The 24,914-nt window shown below is 35.0% G+C and overlaps 1 protein-coding gene across 3 annotated transcripts in view; it reads left to right on the forward strand.

The window, feature by feature from the left end:
• The first annotated feature begins 5,489 nt into the window (after window positions 1–5,489).
• LOC128867795 (neuropeptide CCHamide-1 receptor) overlaps window positions 5,490–24,914 on the forward strand; it is a 137,710-nt gene continuing 118,285 nt past the window's right edge. For 2 of the 3 annotated variants that reach the window (XM_054109299.1, XM_054109300.1), the window contains exon 1: window positions 5,491–5,586. The gene's annotated coding sequence lies outside the window, so the exon portion shown is untranslated. Of the gene's footprint in view, window positions 5,587–24,914 lie in introns of all 3 variants that reach the window. The other variant, XM_054109301.1, reaches the window with a different exon arrangement.

The following is a 24,914-nucleotide window of genomic DNA, read 5'->3' on the forward strand; positions in this document are numbered from 1 at the left end:
ACTTATGACATTAGAATACTGACACTCCCTTACAAAAGGTCACATTTAAAAAGGATGAAGAAAATGGAAATATTAAATAACTTTTTGCTTAAAATGGTGGCAAAACCTCCGAGTGTATTTCTGTCATAAAAAAATTCCTCATAAAAAACCATCTGCCATCTGGAGGCTGTGAGCTCTTGTTGGTAACTTATGTATTTTTAAAGTATTACTAGGTTACTACCCCAACCTATATTTGAAAAGTATCCGGCAAATTGCAAAACGTCCATATTTCACTTTGATTGCCCCAAATAGATGCGCTATCATATCCTGATTTAAGCTGTATGTCTGGATGTTTTCCATATCGTTTTGGTTATGGACGTACCGAGCAAGTTTTGGTGTTTAAAAACCCCTTTGAAAACAAAATGTTTTTACTACAAATATAACTTTTCTTTCACTTTTACTAAAAATTTCTAGAGCTAGCAACCCAGTGTCTTGCTAAGGGAGCTGATTTGTCAAGAGGGAATGAGAAAGCTGCTTACTGAGCAAACCTTTTATTATTGAATCATGGTTTTTGTATACTATTTGATGTCAATATATTATAGTATATCAAAACGATCGCATTTTATTTTCTTAAAAAAAAAATTCCTAAAAAATATCTAAAAAATGAGTATTTGACCAGACTACTACCTTAAAGCATTTTTCAGGGCTGTTTGCGAAGTTATGCTGTGTCCCTTTATTTTATATTTTCTCTCCGCATACAGGAACGTCACACGGGCGTTCCAAATACCTATGTGACAAGAAAAAATCTTTTTATAAGATTTGTGTTATTTCCTCGAAATTGGACTAGGATAAAAAGCTATGCTTGTTGATTTTTTAAAATGATGTAAACGTAGCCTCCCTCGGAGTTCAATTCATCAGGACTAGAGAACATGCGATCAATCGTCCTCCGTATAATATAGGTATTGGAGAGCCCATTCCAAACGCTTTCCAAACAATTTCTTTCGCTTCCAAACAATTTCTTTCGCCAGACCGGTTGCTAGGGCAGAAGAGGATTTTTGACGATTCTTGAGAGTCTCGTGTATAAATTTTCGACCTTCCAGTACACTAGTGAGGCGTTTCCTTCCACTTTTTGATTTATTATGGTGGATTTTTTTGTCTCAGCAAATCGCTTAAAAGCACATTCGCTGGGCCAGGCAGACATCCCACCAAATTGGTAATTTCAACCTGAGACTTCCCTTTCTCACTTGACATTTCCCACACTTTTGTCTCAACGAAGTTGACTTTTTTTGAGGTATTTCGATAAAAAGAAATTATTTATATCCGCTTGATAAATTTGTTCTAAATATTGTATTATTCAAACATTGACTACCAAATTTAAAGTGTTAAAATATTTTAAGTATACCTTTTAAAATGCAACTTTTTAGGCTTTACGCACCAAGTGTGCCATAGCTTTTTCCATAATACAATTTATTGTTGTAATCAAAGGCTAAGTACACTAGTGCCACTTTTGCAAAAAGCAGCGGTCACTTGGGTAACTTCATTTTAAATTATTTCTACTTATATTTTAGTGGGGTGCCTAATACTTTTAGCTGCATCTTAAAAATAAAAAATGTCGTATTACAAGGGGTAAGCCAGTTTAGTAATGCTTAGTTTTATACTTCTTCGATCGAGGCAGGAGAAAACCGCCCTCTTATTAAATTAAAACATGACCCAAATCTCATTACAGATTTATGAAAGATTTCCCATATTTGGTGAGTTATTTATCCTTTAAATTAATTTCTATTAGATTTGTGAGGGGGTGAATAAGTCGAAGCACTCAGCCGGAAAGACCATTGTACTACACCCGGTTAGATTAGAGTGGAAGGTCTAAAGAGACAGGAGACAGAGTAGGGATGGTAAGACTGAAAAATTTAGTTTGAAATCACTCTTCCGCGAATCTTTTACATTCATTGTTGAATCTTAAGAGATCCGGAAGAGGAAGAGTATGAACTTTATCCATACTCAGTATATTGCAGCCGAACTGCCTACTTGTGATTCTAGCAAACGCCAGACAGCTACAGAGAAAATGATTTGCTCGTTTTAACGGCAGGAAAGGCATATTGGGTCGTCAATGATTCCCATGGTAGACGTTTGCTGACCACAGGCGTTGTGCCCTGTGATTACTGCCACTTCTTGGGTCCTTCCTACTAAGTTTTGGTTCTTTCACAAAGCACTTGGCTAGTCTGTAGGAGCCAAACTCAGACCAATGTCTTCTATGAGTAGATCTCATGAAGTCGTCAATCCATAATTGAATCAATGCAGAATTAACACCTAGAAAGAGTTCAGTGCCCACCGGTATGCCCGCAGAGCCTTCATTTTCCAGTTTATCAGCCAACTCCTTCTCTGTAATACCACAGTGTCCAGACACCCAAATAAAACAAACTTTATTTTTTTTGCAACCCTGTTCAGTTCTGTCTTACATTTACTGACTAATTTCTAAGAGCAGCGTGGGTTAGCAAGGGCTCTTAGTGCAGCCTGACTGCCACTACAAATTCCAATTATTTATTATTTTATTTACTCTATTTATTTTAAAGAGGTGCATCTATCTTCTAATGCAAATAAAACTTACTTTCATATTTAATATCTTACATCTAATATCGCCAGTTCCAAACCCAGTGTGGGCAAGAAACATCAAAAGATAGAAAAGGTGTTTTCTACGTACGCAATGGCAAACCTCCGAGTGCATTTCTGCTCTAAAAAGCTCCTAATAAAACACCATCTGCCGTTCGGAGTCGGCTTCAAACTGTAGGTTTCCCCAGTTGTCTAAAAATGCACACCACAAATTGGTCGAGGAGCTCGACTAAACACCTGACAGAGGTGTACGTCCCATTTATGTATATATTAAAATATAAATCAAGGGAACTGGTGTAATTTGATATACGAACGATGCATCACTGTAGATTTTGATCGGTTTTCCTTACTGGGCACGGTCAGTATATAAGTACTTTAACTCGCTTTATAAGTACATAAATTATATGTAACATATTTTACGTGTGCTATACTGTTATTGACCTCGTTTTCAAGCTTATGGCTTCCTGTTCCGTCAAACTTTTGCCGTTAATTCATACAGCTGCCCGAAATGCAAATATTCGGCGCACACACAGAATCAAACTCAAGTGGCAGATGCTGAACTTATAGCGCTATACGCATACATATACACATATGATACATACTTATACATAAGTACTTAAATGCATGTCGGTACTTGAAAGCGAACTGAATGTTGCTGAGTTGGATTCTTCTTTGTGGAAAGCCCTTTGAGTTTGACTTTGCTTAAAACTCAAAGCTCTTGATTACACTTTTAATTAAATAAGTCTAATTTAAAGAAATATTTGAGGATATGTTAAATTTGGCTAAATTTCTACTTATCACATTCATTTATCACTAATTTTGAACATATTTGCAACTTGTTGAAATTAAGCGCAATATGATTTTTTTTGTAAAAAAAAAATACTTTAACTTTTAAGAAAAGTGAAATGTTTTTTATTAAATATGAAATATAATCGATACAATGAAGTTTTAAATACAACATCATTTCAACGACCTCCACGGATCCTATAGCAGAAACGATACCCCCGAATACAATTTTCGAGCACCTTACCACTGCATGGGGTGTGATGTCTATTATTCTATGTCTATTATTGGCTATTAAAGCATAAAGGTAGTCTGCTGTCCTCACATAGACTAATGACTTCAAATAGACCTACAAAAATTTGTTAATGTTAATTCACTACATCTTAGGGGTCATTGAATGTTAGAATTGTTTGAAATTATTGAAATCAGATGTTATCATAATCAACTTCTTCCAATTTTGGTCACAAAAACTTGTTTATCATTTAATTAAAGTAGTATTTTCCAATGACAAAGCCAGCTTCATTTTGGAAGAAGTAACCGAATAATTCCACCATACAAAATCTCAACAAATAAACAGGTGATTGTGATGGGTGTTTGTGAATAAATTGTGGATTTTCTACACCCCAAAACCGACAGTTTATTTTATTCGCCGTGTTGCTGAGATAAATATTAGCCTCATCTTTATCATTCTCAAGCTGGTCTAAGACAAAATCGGCAAATTCAGGACATTTAAAATGATGCAATGGCTACAGTTTTTTAGTGACCACAACTTTATGGGGATGTTACCTCAAAGCCTTTCTTACACAACCGGTAACAGACAACCCAAATTTATGAGAACGTCTTGGAATCGAAAAGTTCCGATCTTCAGCATCTTCATAAGAAAATTTTCACCGTTGAAGCAATTTTTAATAAACAAAACGACTGCGCGGTAAAAACGACTGACGACGTAAAAAATGTCATTCCAGGGATACAGCGTGGCTACCATCCAGCCTCTGTAATGGTTTGGTGGGTCATGTCTGACAAAAGAGTTACACCTCTTCATTTCTGTCAAAAAGGGATTAAGACCGTGACAAAAGTGTACCAGAAGGATATCTTAGAAGGTATAGTGAAACAGGTGAATAGTACTCACCTCGATAGAGAGCATTGCATGTTCCATTATGCTCCCGCCCATAAGGCAAAAACCACTCAACAGTGGCTAAAAGACAATATTTCTGGGTTCATAGCCTCAGAAGATTGGCCGTCTGGAAGTCTCGATCTGAATCCATTGACCTGCTGAAGACCTCACAGAAATTTGGAGAGTGTCAAACAATCTTTGGTTCGAGCAGCGACGTCAACACCCAACACCCATGGAAACCGTCCGTGCTGCAATAGGAGAATGGCCTATTGATTGAAGGCTTGTGTAAAATCAAATGGTGGATATTTAAATAAAAATTTTTTTTTTTTAATATTTACATGATTAAATAAAACTAAATTCATTCAAAAAAGTAATATAAGGCTTATTTTATTGGAACTCGACATTATGCAGAGTAAACGAATGCTTGAAACGAAACAAAATATGTTATATCCCGTTTCCACGACAGTCGGTTCGACGCTACCGAAACGACCCGGACTTATATCCGGCCAAGGACTGTCACTCCAGCAGCATTCCCCGTATGTAGGTAGGGGGAATGTTTATGCTGCTACAACAACAACAACGCTTGAAACGTTCAATAACTCGACGGGTGAACGATTATTAAGTCGATAAACTGACAAAAACACTCATAAAGTTGCAATAGGAGAACGATTATTTTATTAATAAAATTGATTGATTTGTAAAGTTCTTTATGGCTGAAATCGCAAACATTTCAGAATGCATTGAAAGTAACAGACACATTAAATATGGCTGAAGCGTCAGGGAGAAATCATATGACGCTTAATGAGAACCCTAAATCTTTATTTGTGAAATATAACAACCAACAGTTCCTAATTTTTCCATCATATTTTCTGACTTATAGAATTTAATTTTGACATAAATATTGAAATTCATAAAATAAAAAAAATAAAAACAAACTGTATAGAAACAAAAATATAGAAACAAACTGTACATACATAAGTTTTTCTCTTTCTAGATTGCGAATGATGCAATTTATGCTGTGAGAAGATTCCACACTTTAAACCAACTATGGCAGCTGTGGCTTATGGTTCGGGATTAGTAGTTTTAAATTCTGATTAGTTGTAAGTACAGTCAAGTTATATAACTATATTCGGTACGAATGTAACTAAATGCCAAAGAATTTGACTAAATTTTTAAATTTTAACTACAGACATGTTTATGATCTTTCAAAAAAAAAGAAAAAACAAAATTGTCAAGGTATAATTATTTAATTCGCTAGCTAAATTGAGTATTGAAATATTACTCTTCAGGCCTTTTGCTTTCAAATACGATTTGACCAAATATTCAGTCAATATTTGGATAATTTCTTTTCACTCGGCAATTAAAAATTGTATTAACGGTACTATCACTTTTAAAACAAGCGACCTTTCCGCCCTAATGATGGCTCAATGCATTTTAGGGGTGAATGAAGCTAAAAGGTACTTTTTTCAATTCATTTATTTTTAAGAATTTTGGGAGACAAAAGTAGTAAATTTACAGTATATCCACACAAATTGACTCATGGCATTTATCGCAACTATTTTTTTGTTTTGTTTGTTGTTTTTATTCTCTACGCTTTCATGGCACCTTACAAATTCTCCGCGTTCATTGTTTTTGTACACTCTTCTTTTTCGGTACTGGCGGATGGTTTTGGTACTTCGGTACTCGAAGTTGTATTGAAGATAATGGCGCAAAATTAATCATCCAATTTTGTTTCTGAATAATTGCTTGTCTGTTTGTGTATTGCAGCATTAAATATCATTCACCATTTACGAAATAAAAAATCTTTCCATAGTGTGATTAATTTTGTGCTAGCTTGCAGTTACTTTCTGGGCTTACCTGCCCTTTGGCACATGTAATGTTTGGACAAGTAAATATCTAATTCATGTAGAACCCAGTTCACTGCAGTCATTCTTTTTTTCGGAATCCAATCAGCAAATTTAAATGACATGGAAATAATACATACATTAAATTACAGAAGTCTGCCACTGGTCAAACATTATTATTTCGCAACTAAAAAGTACGACGTCACAAGAGGGACTGAATTGAGCAGCACAGCTTTATCTTTGGAAAATTAAGTGTAAATATTTAAAAAAAAATTGCTTATATTTATATGTTTTTTTTATTTGTTTACTTTTTTGCGACTTATTAATTTGTTCCATTGCGATTTGGCTCAGTTTGTTTGAATTACAGCAAAAGTGTACTATCTGTTTTATTATAATTTTTATCAACATCATTGAACATTTTTTTCCCTTATGCGCCCTTACGTAGTTATGTATCTCAATAAGTATTTCATTTTTAAGTTTTACGCAATTTCTTGAAATAAGATATATCCAGAACCCCTATAAATACTTACTAATTTTATATATTTATATTTATGAGAGGATTTTATGCGAATTCAGTAGCCTTTTTTGCGACAGGACGGCTTTAATAGCCTACGCCACAGAGGAGCTTTCAAAGAGATTCGTAGTTAATTTCAAATCTTAAAGCAAGACTTTTAAAAAAATCCTGATTTTTATAACTTAAGTGTTTTGCTCGATACTTGAATGTACGCGATAAGATAATACCAGAAACAAGTAAAAGTGTCGATATCAAAGTAGTATCGAATAGTATCGCGACTGTTATAAACGCACAAATCGTCATTGGTTTATAGTTTTTTGCGATATAGCTTAGAGAAATATGTAGGGCCTCTACTTTTCGTTCCATTTATTAATGATATTAGTACGTATGTACCTGTTTTTCGTTGCAAATTTTCTTTTATATGCTGATGATTTGAAAATATTTTCTGCGATTAGAAAAACTGCGGGTGTTGCTATGCTGCAAACGAAAATTAATGCTATCGTTCGCTGGTGCAGTAACTCCGGCAGGTCTCTAAATATCAAAAAAATGTGTTCATGTTACTTTCGCCAGAATTCAAAATGGTTTTCAACCACGTCATAGTATTGCTAACACTTTACTTCAATCTGCTTATAAATTCAAAGATCTAGGTGTGGTCTTTGACTACCTACCATGTTTCATTCGCTAGTCACATTGACTCTGTTTCTCCACTTCTTACTCAAACCTAGGTTTTACGGCGTAATAGCTCGATATTCTCGGACCCCTACCCTCACAAATTGCTTTTTACTTCCTTTGTTCGCTTTAGATTATAAAGGGGTTTTCAATTGGCGCGGGTCGATTTTGGCGCCATGTGGCAGCTATTTTGTTTTGGTGACATCTGTCAAATCTTTTGTTTATTATTCAGTTGTTTATGCCAAATCATCATGGCAAGTTACACGATTGAACAGCACGTTCAAATGATAAAACTTTATTATCAAAATGAGTGTTCATTAAGGCAAACGTTGCGCGAATTGCGCCCATTTTTCTCTAGACGTGGTGGCCCTTCAAAGTCGACTCTTCAACGTTTGGTGGCCAAATTTGAGACGACCGGGTCAGTAAACAATTAGCCAACACCCGTACGTTCAAGGAACGCAAGATCAGCCGAGAACACTGTCGCGGTCCGTTAAAGTGTACAGCAGAACCCGAGGCAGTCTATTCCTCGCCGTGCACAAGAACTTGGCCTTTCGCAGACTTCAACTTAACTTCAAGACACCCGTACAAAATCCAACTAACCCAGGAGCTCAAAGTTGATGACCATAGACATCGCCGTTTGTTCGCTGACTGGGCTTCGAATTGTTTGGAAGAAAACCCCAGTTTTGGGCGAAAAATCATGTTTAGTGACGAGGCGCATTTTTGGATGAATGGCTGTGTTAACAAACAAAATTGCCGTATATGGGACGACACCAATCCACACGAGGTTCACCAGGTGATAATGCATCCTCAAAAGGTACCGTTTGGTGTGGATTTTGGGTCGGCGGCGTCATTTGTCCGTACTTTTTTGAAAACGACGTTGGTGAGGCGGTCACCGTCAACAGCGAGCGCTACACAACGATGATAACCAATTTGTTATGGCCCATATTAAACCATATGGACCTAGACGACATGTGGTTCCAGCAGGACGGCGCTACGTGCCACACAGCAAACACCACGATTGACATTCTGCATGAACGATTTGAGGGTAAGGTTATCTCTCGCAGGGGTGATGTGACTTGGCCACCAAGGTCATGCGATTTGACCCCGCTAGACTTTTTCCTGTGGGGTTTCTTGAAGTCTCAGGTCTATGCAAATAAACCACAATCGACCGATGCTCTAAAGGTGAACATAACACAGGCCATCGCTCAAATTCAGCCGAATCTATGCGGAAGAGTCATTGAAAATTGGACCACTCGGATTCGTTCCACTGTAAGAAGCCGAGGCGAGCATTTGAATGACGTCATATTCCACACTTAATGGCATATATGCGCCTTTCAAATAAAAAAATAATTTTGTCAATAACTCACACACAGCTTGTTTTATTCCATTTCAACATCTAGCCGCCCTTATTGAAAAACCCTTTAGTATCCGATATTTATCTGTAGGTCTTGCCACCAATTCGCAATCGAAAGAATTGAACGTTTACAGAAGGTGTTCCTTAAATATGCTCTCAGGTCGTTAAAATTCTCAAATCCTATGCCTTCCTATGATTCCCTCACTACCGTTTGTTTTTAGTGTAATTAAAGGAGAAATTGATTATCCATCCCTATTACGTAGCATTCACTTTCTTATTCATACTTTATTCCTACATAATACTTACCCATTTTATCTTAAATTTCCTAACACGAATTATGCGTATAATGCTCCTATTGCCTGCGTTCGAAGAGAATTCCAGAATTCGAGGTATCAAATTCTATTCCGCCTGACTTTTCGGTTACAAAGAATGGATTTTATAAATTTCTAAACTTTTTATTTATATTTAATAATTCCTGCAGTAATTTGATCTTATATTAAAAAACAGTAATCATGTTTTAGACTTGAAATAAATGACATAAACACATAGCTTGCGCAGTTTCGTTCAGCATCATTGCATTGCCTGCTTGTACTTCGCATCCATCAAACCCAATGAAACGTCTCTGCGTGTCTTATATCTGCATTCCTTCTGCTGCTGTCGTTCGGATTAAGGAACATACGTATGCTGCACGTGTAAATAAAATCTTCACACTGCTTGCCATTTACTTCGAACGCCTTTGTAACTGGGCTATCTACTATGCGATCACCATCAAAAGCTATAACTGTCGTTGTCTTTTTGCATTCAGTAGCGTTGTGCTCTATTTTGGAACATGTGGTTTCCGTTGTGGTTGCGCAGATATGTGCTAGTGTTCATTGCAGTTATAGCATTTAATTTGACCAGCAGACTTAGCGTTAAATTTCGGTTCGACTTTCGGAGATTGTTATACCGACGTTGTACTCATGCCAATCAATGCAGTATTACTTGCAACCTTCAAGTGATGCAACCTTAATGATGTCAACAAATCACTGCATAACCTAAATTTGAATGCCGCTAACGTCTTTGACAATGCGCTATCAACTAATCCACTAATAATATGCGTAATGATAAATTCCTCGCCAATGGAATTTTACCGATCCAATGTCAACATTACGTAATATTACTCAATATAATCCTCGGTGTTTTTATTGGTTGTCGTGGTAAGGACCATACATTTTCTGGAGGCATCGCAACTGGAGTAGCGCTTTCATAACGACCATCGTTTCTTTCAGCCCCGCAATTTGAGCTTGCAACCCGTTGGCGCTCGCACCGGAATTTTCTTCTAATTCCTCCGGGTTGATTTCATCTGTTCCTAGCACTTCTTGGAGCTTCGGCACTTTGTGAGTTACTTTTAGCGTAGTTAATTTTAACAGATTTAATTCAAACAACTTTTTCCACTTAACTTTTTTTTATGCGACCGGTCGTTTCAAACTCTCGCTGTGCAATGCCGTGTATTTCGCGGTTTTCCCCACAAGTAGTGAAGCCTTTGCACTCCCTTTGTTTACATGATCGCCGTCGTCATAAAATTTATGCTGCAAACAGTGACCGGCGTATCGTAGTCCTTTACCGCAGCCCCTAGAGAGCACAAAATGTTGTCTTGTATTTATTTCAGATTTGTCAATTGAAAGTAAAACGCAGGCATTTGTGGCTAATAATAAACGGGTGAATATTTTCGCTTTGACAGTTCGATTGCTACTGTGTATGCATCTTCTACGCACATACATATGTACATATACATATATAAATATTTGTGTATTTCCTAGTATAATTTTAATTGCATAGCAGAACTGGTGAAATTGCAACAAACAAAATCCGCGCCAATATCTGATTTTGCAATGTGAACTAAAGCGTATAGTTTCTGATTGTTTCAGCGATGGTTCGGTTTACAGAAATCCAATTAAAATCCCGAATTTTGCAAAACACTTCACACAGAAATGTACAGTTGCGAACGTAAAAAAAGCCGATATTGTATTGTACGATATACAACAATACAAAAAACTATGATGTGATTAGAAAGTTTTTATTAATATAGAAAAGTCATACCAAAAACAATACAAAAAACTATGATGGGATTAGAAAGTTTTTATTATTAGTTGCTAATATTTTTTTATTTTTAACTGAACAAATATTTACAAAAATTTGTATAACAAAAGATAGAAATTTAGGGTTAACATTGAAATTACGGTGGCCTCTAAGTAACGCATACTGGCCAAGTGCATAAAAACAGTAAAGAAAAACTGCATTGGCAAAGTTTGCAGATACAAAGTTGTAAAGTTGTATTTAGTTGAGTTTCCAATTTTTTTATTACGGCAGCCCAACGGTGTGGCACTGAGTCCACCAATTACTCGCATAGCTGCTTGGGAACCTTCAGCCATGCATCTTTAACAATTTTCCTAAGTTGTTTATTGTTACTCAGTTTGGCATTGTGTACAGCTCTTCTTAAGTCCCCCCACAGATTTTCTATATGAGATATTCTATGTATGATTAAGTTCGTGAGTGTGAGCAGGGCCCTCCCATTTTATTTGCGCGAAACCAATATTTGGTCTTCAGACCCGTGTGTGATACTTGTAATGATACTAATTTCCTGCTGGTAGATCTATTTTATTGACATTTCCTGTTCGCAATACGCAACATAACATTCTGCATTATTTCCACATAAATATTGGTGTCCATCAATTTTGAGTATGGGGCCTGTGCCATAGTATGAGAAACATCCCTATACCATTATTTTTGATCCACCACTTTAATGGTTTTTAGTGTGTATTGTCGCTGATTTACGGTGTTAGGTGGACGATTAACTTACAGACATGAAGCCATTGCCATTACAAAACTAATTTAGACCCGGCAGTCCATAATATAATGCAGCACATGTCAGCTGTTCAGCTGGTAAATTTCGTAGCAAATCCCAAACGTTTTGCCTTAGGCTTTGATGCCAGGAGTGGCTTTTTTCGTGGCTGCGAGCTGCTAATTGAGCTTCCCGTAATCATCTACGTACAGTTATGTCAAAAACATTTAAGCTCACCTCTTTTTTAATTTGTATACATGACTTCATGGGATTCTCATTGGAGCACCTTACAATTGTGCGACCGTCTTGCAGGGAAGTATTTCGTTTCCCTCCTCTTTTTTTCGACTTTTCCACAACTTCGATTACATTTGTAAGCATTTTTGTTGAACATGAAAAAATATTTTGTATTTCTGTGCAAGATATTCTATCTGCTTTCAATTTTGCGATCTGCTTTTGTTGTAATAAAAAAACTACTGTCGTCAAAATCTTTGCAAAATTATTTTAATATTCCAAATATAACCTTAAAAAACTGAAGGCACTGCTCTTTTAATTTTGCACTTAGAAACGTAATGATGTCAATAAAGAACCGTTATTTACGCAGTTGCCAAATTTATTCAGATAAAATCTATACCTACATCTGAAATCCCTTAGCCCTTCGCAAATATCTTATATTGCAATTTTTTTGTGTTTGATTTATAGAAAAAAATGACTTCAAAATAATCTTTTAAGGGTACTCCTATTTTCATAATCACAGCTGTATATACCGTATATTTCCACTTTTTATTTTCATCTAAACCCGCCGCGTACAGATACTCGTAGTAAATGTTTCTCACTTGAACGGTTATTTATGATTGCGACTAAATATGCAAATATCAGTTTATTGTTTTTGTATGATTGCGCCGAAATTTGATATGCGATTATATGAATTTGACAGCTTACACAGCGCAATACTAATTGCTATTAAATTGCTTAATGAAATTGTGCAATTGTTGTTGTATTTTGAATTTATATTTGGAAATCTATTTCCTTAATAGTTTGCTCATTTATAAATATATTTTGAAGTAATCCTTCATTTGATACAATAACCCTTCATTTAAAAGCAAATTTCCCACACAATTATATCCACTTAGTTTATAGTTGGACAATGCATAGATGTTCACTTCACTGCTATTAATTGATATAAGTACGAGTACAAGTGGTTTGCAAAATTTAGAAGTGCTTGCATTACTAAATGAGATGAGTTATCAAGAATAAATTGTGAGTGCTCATAAGCCAGTAAAGCAATTCAATAACTTTAAACGATTTGACAATTGTTATTTTTGTTTACAGTATTTGACGTTTGCACAAATGATTATGTTAAACAATACTAAACAGCTATCTTTTTATATTTATTCAAACTGATAGAAAGTGGCATCCCTGTTAAATTAAATATCAAAATTAACGGATTACGTAAAGAAGAATAACAAAAAGACAAACCAGCGAAGTTGTTAAATTCTATTTTGAGTATTTTTTTTTTTTCAAATATATTTGCACAAAGTAAGTAAAATAATATAACTGTTTATTTGAAATGTTTACCCAATATTTTTTATACATATATTGCCTAGGATGACATCGATAGCTCCTAAAAAGCCACAGCCGAGCAACTCAATCAAACTCCAATTGAATTTTAGGAAATCTCTCCTTCGCAAAATACGGGCGGTTGACTGCATCCGTTACACGATGTAGGCTAGGGCTAATGGACGATTGTGCTAATGGAAAATGCTCACCTACGGGTGTTTGATAACATCCAGTTACAGAAAATCGCAATGCAGCTAAAACCTAGTAATATAAAAGCAGAACCATGTATTGAATAATCTTGAAGATTGAAAGATTGACCTGATTTTAAGTCGAAATGACTGTTAAAGATGATTGTCAGGCTGAGAAATTAGGTCCTCAGCTAAGACTGGAGTTTACCGGAATGGAATTTGAAACTCCTCTGCATCTAAAAAGAAAGGATAATCCACATCTCGGAGCGAGTGAACGTCGTTTCACTGTTTGCGGGCTCACTAACTCCTCTCGACGCGATGAGTAATAAGCCAAATAATTAAAGCTTTTTGATAAAGCAATTTTACCGTTTTAATTAAAACCCCGAATTATTTATTAAATATTATTTTCTCGTTTGAGTTAGCCACGCCGAAATTCTTGTCATCTAGTTTGCGATAATCGACTTTTTCACCAGCTGTTTTGTCTTATCGATTTTTGTATATGCAACGGATTTCTGAACAGCAAAATGTCGTAAATCCTCCGTTGGTCACCTTTTTTAAAACTTTCAATTACTTTTTAAAAAGTTATATCCGTAAATTAATAGAAAATTAAATTTTAGTCATCTGAAAGCCCAATTCGTTAGCTATAATAGAAATATGTTAAATTCTCGTCCAAAGTAGAAAAAGTCTGGTCAGACCCGGGTGCCCAACGCAGGGTTAGTGAATTCCGATTCATCCTATTTTTTCATATGTGCTCATTGCTACTGGTTGTGTACATTTGTGCTATCTTAATTAAGTTACATTGTTTTTGTTTTTTAAAAATCTAATACTACTTTAAAATCAATTACTTATTGTTTAAATTTAACAGACTGTAATTTAAGAATGGAAGTAAAAAAAATAAAAATATTCGCAATATTTGGTTTTGCTAAACTTTTTTATCTAATTATAGCTCATTGTATGGCAAAATTTGCAAATGGCATCGTACATCAATCATATTTGATACTTGTGACTTAGACAGCTGCAGTATGCAAACAGGCAAACAATGGAGCGCGTTAAGTCAAAATGAGGAGTCAGAATAATTTTTTTATTTAGTAAAAAATTGGATCCTTAATTTTGCGCCACCTTGTATAAATAAAACACAAATAAACCAGTAATGATTTTTAAAATAAAAGTTTCGAGAAAGAAATTGTTTTTTTTATTTTTATTTTAGTTTAAAAGGGAAATTGCTCTTAAAAGTTGACTCTTATATTATTTTTTCTGTAATTTTAGGACAACGGTTAATTTTGGAAAAAACAAAAGGTTTGGCTTAAAAAAACAAACAGAAATATTCAATGAAATTTGAACAAATTTTATACCAACCGCTCCTAAAATTTAGAAAAATAAAAAGCAGGCATTATTCTTATCGAGGAGGCCGTGGGTCCCTCTAGTTCGACGTTTTTGTATACTTGTATAACAATATTCTGTCCTTGAATTTTTTATTTTTGAATATGCGATAACTGTTATTTCTGGTATCTGAAATTAATGGCTCGATAGGAAATTTCGAATTACATCAACCGCTCATTTTTAGTCATGGCTTTTGGCCTTACCAATAATATTCAAATTGAAAACAAGAAAATCATTTGAAATTCAATTCAAACTTGGTTTAATTCATTAAAGTAACTCAGTGAGCCATCCGATTTCATCTGTGGATAAGGGGTATGCTCCATAAGATTGGAAACAGAGTTCCAAATGAGTCAACCAGCCTTTGTCTACTAATCTTACATAACCAGGTAAACAAACACACAGGTGAGCTGAATGATAAAAGCTACGAGCTGGTCTCTGATATCTCCGCGAGATATTATTTGATTATCATGCCAAGGCCGGCTAGATGTTGTAGGACCTGTTAAATATAATTTTTTAAAATATCGAATGTGTATTCTGCCTTCACATTAGCCTCATGCCGAGTCCAGCGGATGGCACAAAAATCTGTCGGCGAACAAATTAGCACTAAATATCGTGTACGATATTTTTCTTATTATTTTAGTGCCATGAAGTCAATTCCAATATTTTTAAGTTTTACAATATAAAAAAAATGGAAAATGAACTAACAGTATAAAATGAAGCTGATACTTCAAAGATCGGTGAGAAGTAGTGTTGACCCTCGAAACAGCAGCTATAACTTTGAATTATTGCTACATTTTCAATTTTCTGTTTTACTGACCACTTCTCCATAAAACTAATAAAAGCCAAAAATGGAAAGGTAAATTCACTCTCGCAAAGGCAGCGCAAGTTACTATTAAACAGCAAAATTGGAATGCTTTTTTTATTAAATAACAACATATAACATTTTCAATAAAAATACCATTTGACCTTGAGCTCATAAAATTACTGGTTTGTACAAGGCCATGTACCTACCTTAACTATAAAAAATAGATATACAGGGTGGCCCATTTGTGCTTTGGAAATTTAATTCGCTATACTTATAAATAAAATACACATGAATATTTTTTAATAATTTCTTGTTATTGCTAGAAATCCTGCTACAATTTTGTTCAAATGACTTTCACAGTTGGCTTTAGGTAGCAATTTCAGTGAAATAAATTATTCAGCACATATTCGCTAATTTTGGCAGTTTTCTCAACAATGGCAAATTCTATTCCTTTCAACTCTTCAATCACCTAGGGATATTGACGGCGTTCCACAAAAAATGTATAATAGAGCCCAAATTGAAATTTCTAGGCGGCCAATTTTCATTATCCTTTCAACTGATTACATTGCGCATAAATTTTAGGGTCTTTGTCTGGGGCGGAATAAAAGCAATATAGGGTGAAAGTACAGTAAAGCCCACCAAAGCTTTTTGTATGTTCCGTTGAATTTTTTTTTTTATATTTTTTAATATTTAAGTTTTTATAATATGCAAATTAGAGCTTTTCGAAAAGGTGGAAAAAACGGTTGAAAGATTTATCTCGGCGATATACTTAGTATTTGTCTAATGGTAATAAATCGCATTTCAAAAGTATATTTCCCTTAATAAATTAACATCTGTTAATAAAATGCCGTATTTTTGTAAATTTGTTGTTCTAAGAAGGTTTTAACTTCATTTTAAGTATTTAAATATTTATGCTGATTTTGTTTGAGAAGATCCCTACTAAAATATTCTGAGGAATAATTTTGCAGAGCAATTTAACGATCTAACGACCTTAAACATGTATTGTTTTTCAAAACCCTCCACAAAGAAGTGCAAAACGACCCTATTTTAAGAAAACTATAGGGTTAAAATATTCTGGAAAAATATTCCTCATGAATTTCTGCTCTATACACTTGTATTCAGGGTAATAGAAGCTCGACATATTACAAATCTTTGACTATTTAATTATTTTGATCTAACTTTTTTTAATTTTTTATAAAAAGATAGTTTACACACAACAACAATCACATATCTTAAAGTCTCAAAATTTGTAGAAAAAAATATATTTTAAAAGATTTTCATCATCAGAATCTTTGGAAGAATTTCAGTATTCAATTTTATGGCCCTTTAAATTTTAGTATAAAAAAGTGCAAGTCTTATATTAAAGAAGAAAATTCGGATTAAAAAGTTTGAAATTTTCCTAGTGATTTGTTGAATTTTCATAAGTCTAATACAAAGGGCCGCCGTAGCCGAATGGGTGGTGCGTGATTACCATTCGGAATTCACAGAGAGATCGTTGGTTCGAATTTCGGTGAAAGCAAAATTAATAAAAACATTTTTCTAATAGCGGTCGCCTCTCGGCAGGCAATGGCAAACCTCCGAATGTATTTCTGCCATGAAAAAGCTCCTCATAAAAGCATCTGCCGTTCGGAGTCGGCTTGAAACTGTAGGTCCCTCCATTTGTGGAACAACATCAAGACGCACACCACAAATAGGAGGAGGAGCTCGGCCAAACACCTAACAGAAGTGTACGCGCCAATTATTATTTATTATTATAATACAAAGGTAGTCCCCACGAAGATAATCGTCTTGTTCAGAGCCCTTTATAAGAACTCTGAACTGGCAGTCCTTCCTAATGGCAATATCAGCTTCCATTCACCACCAACGCAGCCGTAAGGCAAAGTAGTCCCCTGTCGCTCCTTCTCTTCGACGTCATGAGCCAATTGGCGCTCCAGAAAAAGGGTCTTCGTATGGAGTTTCACGAAACATCTTGTGGACCTGGACTTTGCCGATGGCATCTGCCTCCTCTCTCACAAACTCACTGACATGTAAGCGAATTCGGACAGTCCACTCACGTTGGCACGCACTGTCGGACTGGAGGTCAACATCGCTAAGACCTAAGCCTTGAGCCACAATAAAACAACATGTTTAATGATTGACGGGTGCCCGGTGGAATTTGTCCTGTTGTTACCACCCTGTATATACTCAACCAAAAAATAAATATAAACAACCACAATACGTTGTAAAAGTAAAATAAATGGAACACTCGTAAAAGTAACTATTGGATCAGACAAAACAAAACAAAAACAAACAAAAAATGAAAGATGTGGAAAACCATATGGTAGGCTATAAAACTGGAGTGAATGAATGTGGGCAGGACGTCATTAACTTTACATTAAAGACGTGAACGTCCTTTGAGCTATTAAGGCAGTGGAAATTAAAGATACTTTTATTTTTCACTTGGGAAAACAAATTTTTATGTCCCTAAATCCGAAATTCTCAGTTGCCCCTGAATTGCGCACGTGTAAACGTCAATCTCTTGCCAAAGTGTAGTTTTGTATGTACACAAGTGTGTGTGATATGTCAGTCACATTCGGTATGTGTATAGTTCCAGATGAAAAATTGTCAAAATGATTAATGTAAAAATTTCCACCAGAAATGTCCTCCAAATGATTGCTGGATACATGGCTAATAAATGGATCCAAAATACCAGTTTTCCCCTATTAAAAGCAGGTAATCAAATGTGCTTGTTATAGCATAAATATACTTATACATACATATATAAGTAGTTACGAGCGTAATAAATATAAATATTAATAATATATAAATATAATAAAATATAAATAACAAGATATTTGTAAAAATGTATGGATGGGAGGTTGTTTGCACTGATTCCCAAAAGGCTGCCAAATAAGTGGTCAATTAGCGCCTGGGGCTGCTATTTTGTTGCATTTTCTGTAGACGAAAAATATTATTGATATTTTCTTTCTCCCAATAAATCTGTTTGTTGTCACCTCTAATTTACCTTCAAAGCTTTTATTTATTGTACATTTGAGCAAATGTTAGACAGTTTGATGATTGCTATCAATTAGATGATAGAAGGCATCAAGCTCTGTTAAAGAAGCCCTAGTCTGTTAGAATGCTTTCTATGCTTTTCAGTGCCGCATAACGGTTGCTTTTATCCTCTTGAGCAGAACTGTTGCTTCCTATCTGCAATAAATAAGTTATTACTCTATTGATATCTTACAAGTGTGAATGTCCAACGATCTCATACTAGCCAGTGCAAGAAAACGGCACAGGGCTAATTGATTTATTAAATGGGATCTAAGAGTTTTTAAATCATTCACGATTAAGTTCTCAATACCGCTCCAGGAAGTGAGGCTAGATAGACTTGGTTGATCCTCTAGATCGCACATAGACCAGAAATTGATCCATAGGGATACCAAGTGTTAGTGTGGAGAGTTTGTTTTATATTTTTTCTTTAATGCGAAGTTTGGATAATTTAATTAGGCTGCTAATTTTTTGTATCCCCACTTCAAGTTTACACTCTTTCCTGGGAAGAGATAAAATATGGTTTGTAGATCTGACGTTGTGCTTGCCTAACATGATTTTCGCAATCCTACATGAGCTGGCTTTTTCCCATCTCGAATTCGCTTCTTAAATCATTGCTGCATCTATCTACTGGAAGATTAGCACCTGCTTTGGCTAGCATATCCACTTTCTCGTTTCCTTCAATTCCCTTGTGTCGTGGAACCTAGTAGATGGTGGCTTGTTTCTCAGTTCCCAAATCAAATATAGCGGCGAGCTCGATGCGTTGATATATCATGAAAATGTGATAGGTTAGGTTATGTTAGCCAGGCTGCTTGTCTAAGACAAGACACTATGTGGCAGGGCGGCCAATTGTGATAGCTGTATTTAATTCCCACCCCTAACTAAGTTGCTTAAGCTAGGAACTAGTACTTCCAGTAAAATATTTTGCAAATTTCCCAGGTCTTCAAAGAAATAATCGCCAAGATATTGGGCACGGCTTCTTCGAAGTGCAGGACATTCACAGAGAAGATATTGTACCGACTCAATTCCTTCTTCATCTCCACAACTTCTGCAGAAGTCATTGTGAGGTGCATCCATTCTACTGGCTAGGGTGCAATTATAACACCTGTGAGGAAGCTGGTAGTTGACCTGTTGCATCCAATCATTTTGTCCTTTTAAGACTCATTTTTTTTTTAGTTAAAATGCGATACGTTTCATCAAAAGTCGAAGAATAAAATAGTTAGAGCAGAATGCCCGAAAACAGAGCAATCAAATCGTTTCATAGATTACCGATTGGACGCAGAGGACGAGGGAGACCAGCTAATCGCTGAATTGATGAAGTCACAGCTGACCTGCGAAAATTGCGAATTGAAAAGACTTAGAAGAGTCAATCGATGTGGAGAACTGTAGTTACACAGAAGCTTGCAGAGTCTGCACAAGGCTGTGATGCTGATGATAATGAAGTATCTGACAAATGTGCACAATTACGCTGAACAAAGGCTGACATAGCGACACGCATTAAGGGGGTAGTATGGTATTTTTTTTTTTCATTTTTTTTTTTGTTTTTTTAAATTATTCTATAACATCTTAAGATTATTGTGTGAAAGTTTGAAGTGCATTAGAGTAAAATTGACAAAGACACAAAGGATTAAGTATCTACCTCTCCAACCGGATTTCACGCTGCCGAAAATCTTTAAACGCGTTTTTCTCACACTTGCCTTTTTTACGGTCGGTGTCCACTGTAGATTCATATCTACTGCACCGATTCTTTTCAAATTTGGTTTTTTTGTTTCTTTACTTTATTCACGAGGTAATGACGTCGAGTTTTTTTTTTTTAAATTTTGTCATATTTTAAAACAACAAAGTTTTCAAGTTTTTTTTATGAAAAATCGGTGTTTTGACTTCAAAGCGCTTTAAAAAATTAAAAAAAAAAAAAAAAAAAAAAAAATCGACGTTGTTACCTGCGAAACTTTATTAGCTGATGAAATCAATTTGGTTTTTTGATTTTAGTTGATCCAGTAATGAGTTCTGAGGGACACCGCAATAAAACTTTTTTATGAGACGTCCGCGAAGATTCGCTGCCACCAACTCATTTCTTCATAAAAATCAATGAAAATTTCACACAATATTCTTTAAATATGACTTTATAATGGAGTAATTTTAAAATTTTGAATAAATCAACTGTGTCGACAAAAAAAATTTCGAAAAATATGCTTGTTTTACACCGAATTAACCATACTACCCCCTTAAGAATTAAGTAATCTGTATGGGTACTGAATGCGAGTTTAGTTCCATTCTTGGATTACCATGTTTGGCCATCAGAAGCACAATCAAGAGAGTACCTTCTGCTGCCACATTCGTCAGTAATGCCACACCGGAAGAAACATTTAATGGGTAATTTTTAATCAAAACTTTGGAATTTTTAGTTTCCACACCACCATTGAGGCTAGTATTTATTGTGCGGTTGCTCAATAGCTCTATATCACTCATATACACCTACATATCGTCCCCTTAGTATTAAAATAGCCTATACATTTTTTGATGTTTTGAGAAAATGAATTTCAAACTTTTTGTTGAAAGTAGCTCTCACTCAAATCTCGTTATGTCGGTAAATATTTATTATTTTTTGATTGACCTTTTGACCCACTTTGTGGAACTAGAATTTGACAAAATTTTGACCACATATAAAATCGACGGTGGAGAATCCAAAAATTCAATAAAAAAATAATAGCCTATGAGCACATAGGCTATTGTTATACTAAGGGGACGATATGTATAATAAAAATAAGCACAGTCCGCATGGAATATGTACATAAATATGCAAAAAATTTATATTTAATATTATTCAAAATTGAAATACAAAAAAAATATAGTAATAATAAAGTAATGAACACGAAAAAAAAAGTTATAAATGAATACATAAGATTTTCCGATTTTTTTATAATAATAATAAGAATAATTATAGGCATTTCAATCGCGTCATTTCCTCATTAAGCAAAAACGTACTGTTTTCGTCAGTTATTTCTGGCAGCCCGCCATTTCGCCTATTAGCTGTTCATCATCCCATAATGCGTAAATGTTGCCAAGCTTTGACATGGGCGCACTCTCTTTCAAAATGAAAGAGTTTCGCATCTTATTATCTATGACGGCAACCAAGCATTATGAGTGAACACTGAATTGACTTTTTCGTATATCACCAACACAATCTCAGTTTTTTTCATAAAGTGGTCTGATGTTAGCCACATCTTCTAACTTATCTTCATCATGAATGGCAAATGAAATGATAAACAAAAGCAAAACTTCAGCATACTTGTAGCAAACAGTATTTAAAATTCTAAAACATGAGATGACTGTTAAGTTTTTGAGTTGTCTAATAAAGAGGATAAATAACTATAATAATTTTTAGCCAGAATTTTCATTGTAATAAAATTTTTGTTCCGATATCATCCAATGTTTGTTTCGTGCGAATAACCAACTCCTCTCGCACAACACATTTGTATCAATTTGTAATCGTCGCGAATAAGCCCATTCACATTTGTGGGCCGTCATTTACACACGCATACACATTTACATACAATCATTTTAGTTCAAGCATAACAACGTGCACATTTTCCATTAAGTAATTCCCATCGTTTTAAGTATAAGCTTCATAAATAAATTGTACCTAAATCCAATTGTTATTTTACATTTGCTGCAGGGTAGATTATTTTAGTAATTTATTTGCCATTATTTACACAACAAGTATTCCCATTTTGCCTACGTACATACCACCTTGATAAAAAAGTGCCCGGAATATATTCAGAAGTACTCCTCATCAAATGCTACGTACTTATGCCAACGTCTGATCCAGCTCGCGAAACATTTCTTAAACTCTATTTTCAGTATAACCATCAATCTTAGCCATCATCGTCTTCAATTTTTTCATTACTTCCTTTCGGCTGCTCAAACGCGTTTCCCGTAGGGATTTTTTGACCCAATTAAACAGAAAAAAGTCGCAGAAAGACATATGAGGTGAACTCGATGGCTATTGGATGGTATTCATTTCATTCTTGGTCAAAAACTCATTAGAAAATGATGGCACTGTGCCAGGGCGCATTATGATGGTGCACAATCCGCGAGTAGTTTTTCCACAAATACTTTTTGTTTTGGCGATTTTTTACATGTCGTCTCATGACACTCAAATAATAGTCCTTATTAATTGTCTGATCTTCTGGCAAAAATTCATGAGCATCGCTTCCTTTACTGATTGAAAAATAGTGGTTTTTTTGGTATTGGTTTATTCGGTGCTCTCCACTCACATGCCTGATGTCTTTATGTACTCATAATCCCACGTCTCCTCTTCAGTCATGTTGCGTTTGAAAAATGTTGGGGTAGGATTAAGCCTTGGAAATCATGTCTTCGGCGATATCAATGCGATCCCTTTTTTGCATGAAATTCAAGTCCTTTGGGACCAACTTTGTAGAAATACGGATGGATCCATTAACAATGTTCAAGTCCACCGCGAGCTCCCTGATTTCTTTCACTCTATTGATGTTTTCATCAATTTTCGATATCGACAGTCTGCGTTCGTCATCCTCTATGGATTCACGATCTCTTCTGAAGCGCTCATGCCACTCGAAAGCGGCTGTTTTCTTTCGTTATCATTACCGAAACAGTTTCCCAACATTTCTAAGCTTTTCGCACCAATCAATAATTTTTTAAAACAAAATTTAATATATATAAGCTTGTTGCTGCAAATTCAAATCCACTTTTAAAACTGTAAAAAATCGAAAACTCGTCAGAGGTATATTTACTTAAGACGGTGCATCTTTTAGGAATGTCAAGCTATGGCGATAAAATTTTAATAGGAATGTTAATTACATGTGGCATCCTAGAAAAATGAGTTGATTTCGAGCGTCCCCTGACATTTGTTCCTGGATCTTTTTGATCATGGCGGTAAGTACATGCGCACGATGAAAGTGTAAACAAAGCCTTGTAATCTACAGCAAAAGTTGAATATCATATTTAAATTTGTATGTGTGCCCAGTTGAATGAGCACCCAAATAATGTCTACTAGGTGTGGAAATTTATTTCAGAAATGATCGTTCTCTGCGTCAAACTTTCAACAGAGTAATTCGCTCCTGGTTTACATGCCAGAGCTATAACTGGTCCACCCTTTTTCAAAATTAAAATGCAACTCAAGAAAAATGATTCGCAATGTTTTCGTACCCCAATGCAATACCAAACGTTTAAAGCCAGAGGTGGGCGCACCATCTTGACACCAAAGGAATAAACAGATTTTTGATACCTTAAAAATTGCCGCTTTCATTGTAGATACACTAACTGAATTTTTTTTTAAGGATATAACAAATCATATAAAAATATATATATGCGACCGCCGTAGCCGAATGGGTTGATGTGTCTACCATTCCGTGCTCGGTAGATTTCAATTTCCGTGCATGAAAGAACAAAATGATAGAACAATTTTTTTATAATAACGGTCGCCCGTCGGCAGGCAATGCAAACTTCCGAGTGTATTTCTGCCATCAAAAAGCTCCTCATAAAAACCATTTACCGTTAGGTCTCTCCAGTTTTGGAACAACATCAAGACGCACAATACAAATGGGAGGAGGAGATCTAATTATTTATTTATTTTTTATTTAAAATGGTTTAATAATATAACCAAAATAAAACCCTAGGACCGTCATGTGAATATATGGGGAAATGTGTGTTATGATTTCCCTTTCCCACTAATCCTTGGTTTCTTAATATAGATATTTGGGAAGCCTGCTTTAGACCGTCAAACATTTATTTAAAAGTTAAACCAAATTCTGTCTTAAAAAATGCATATTATACTTTTATTTATTAAAAAACAGTATATATATTCTACATTTAATATTCACATATATTAAATTAATACATTTATTGATCAAGTTAAATATTAAAATGTATAAAATTTAAATATTATTTTAATTATTATTTATAATTCAATTCAAACATTATTATAAACAATAATATAAATATTAGCCTAAAGTTCTTGAAGCTCCTCCACAACGTCTGTGGGCTCATTTTGAAAGCAAACTGAAAAAGCTTGTTATTAGAAACAAGAAAGACCTAGAAGAAGGTATTAAAGAAGAGTGGGGTAAAATAGATCCTTTAACATGCAAGAAGCTGGTCGAATCCATCCCAAGAAGACTGAATGCTGTGAGAAAAAATAAAGGCTTGCCGACTAAATATTAATTATATTGTTTTTTCTCAAATATTATTTGCCTAACTCTACTTTATAATATATAAATATCCGAGCTCTT

This window comes from Anastrepha ludens, chromosome 6 (assembly GCF_028408465.1).
Source record: "Anastrepha ludens isolate Willacy chromosome 6, idAnaLude1.1, whole genome shotgun sequence".
Classification (NCBI taxonomy): domain Eukaryota; kingdom Metazoa; phylum Arthropoda; class Insecta; order Diptera; family Tephritidae; genus Anastrepha; species Anastrepha ludens.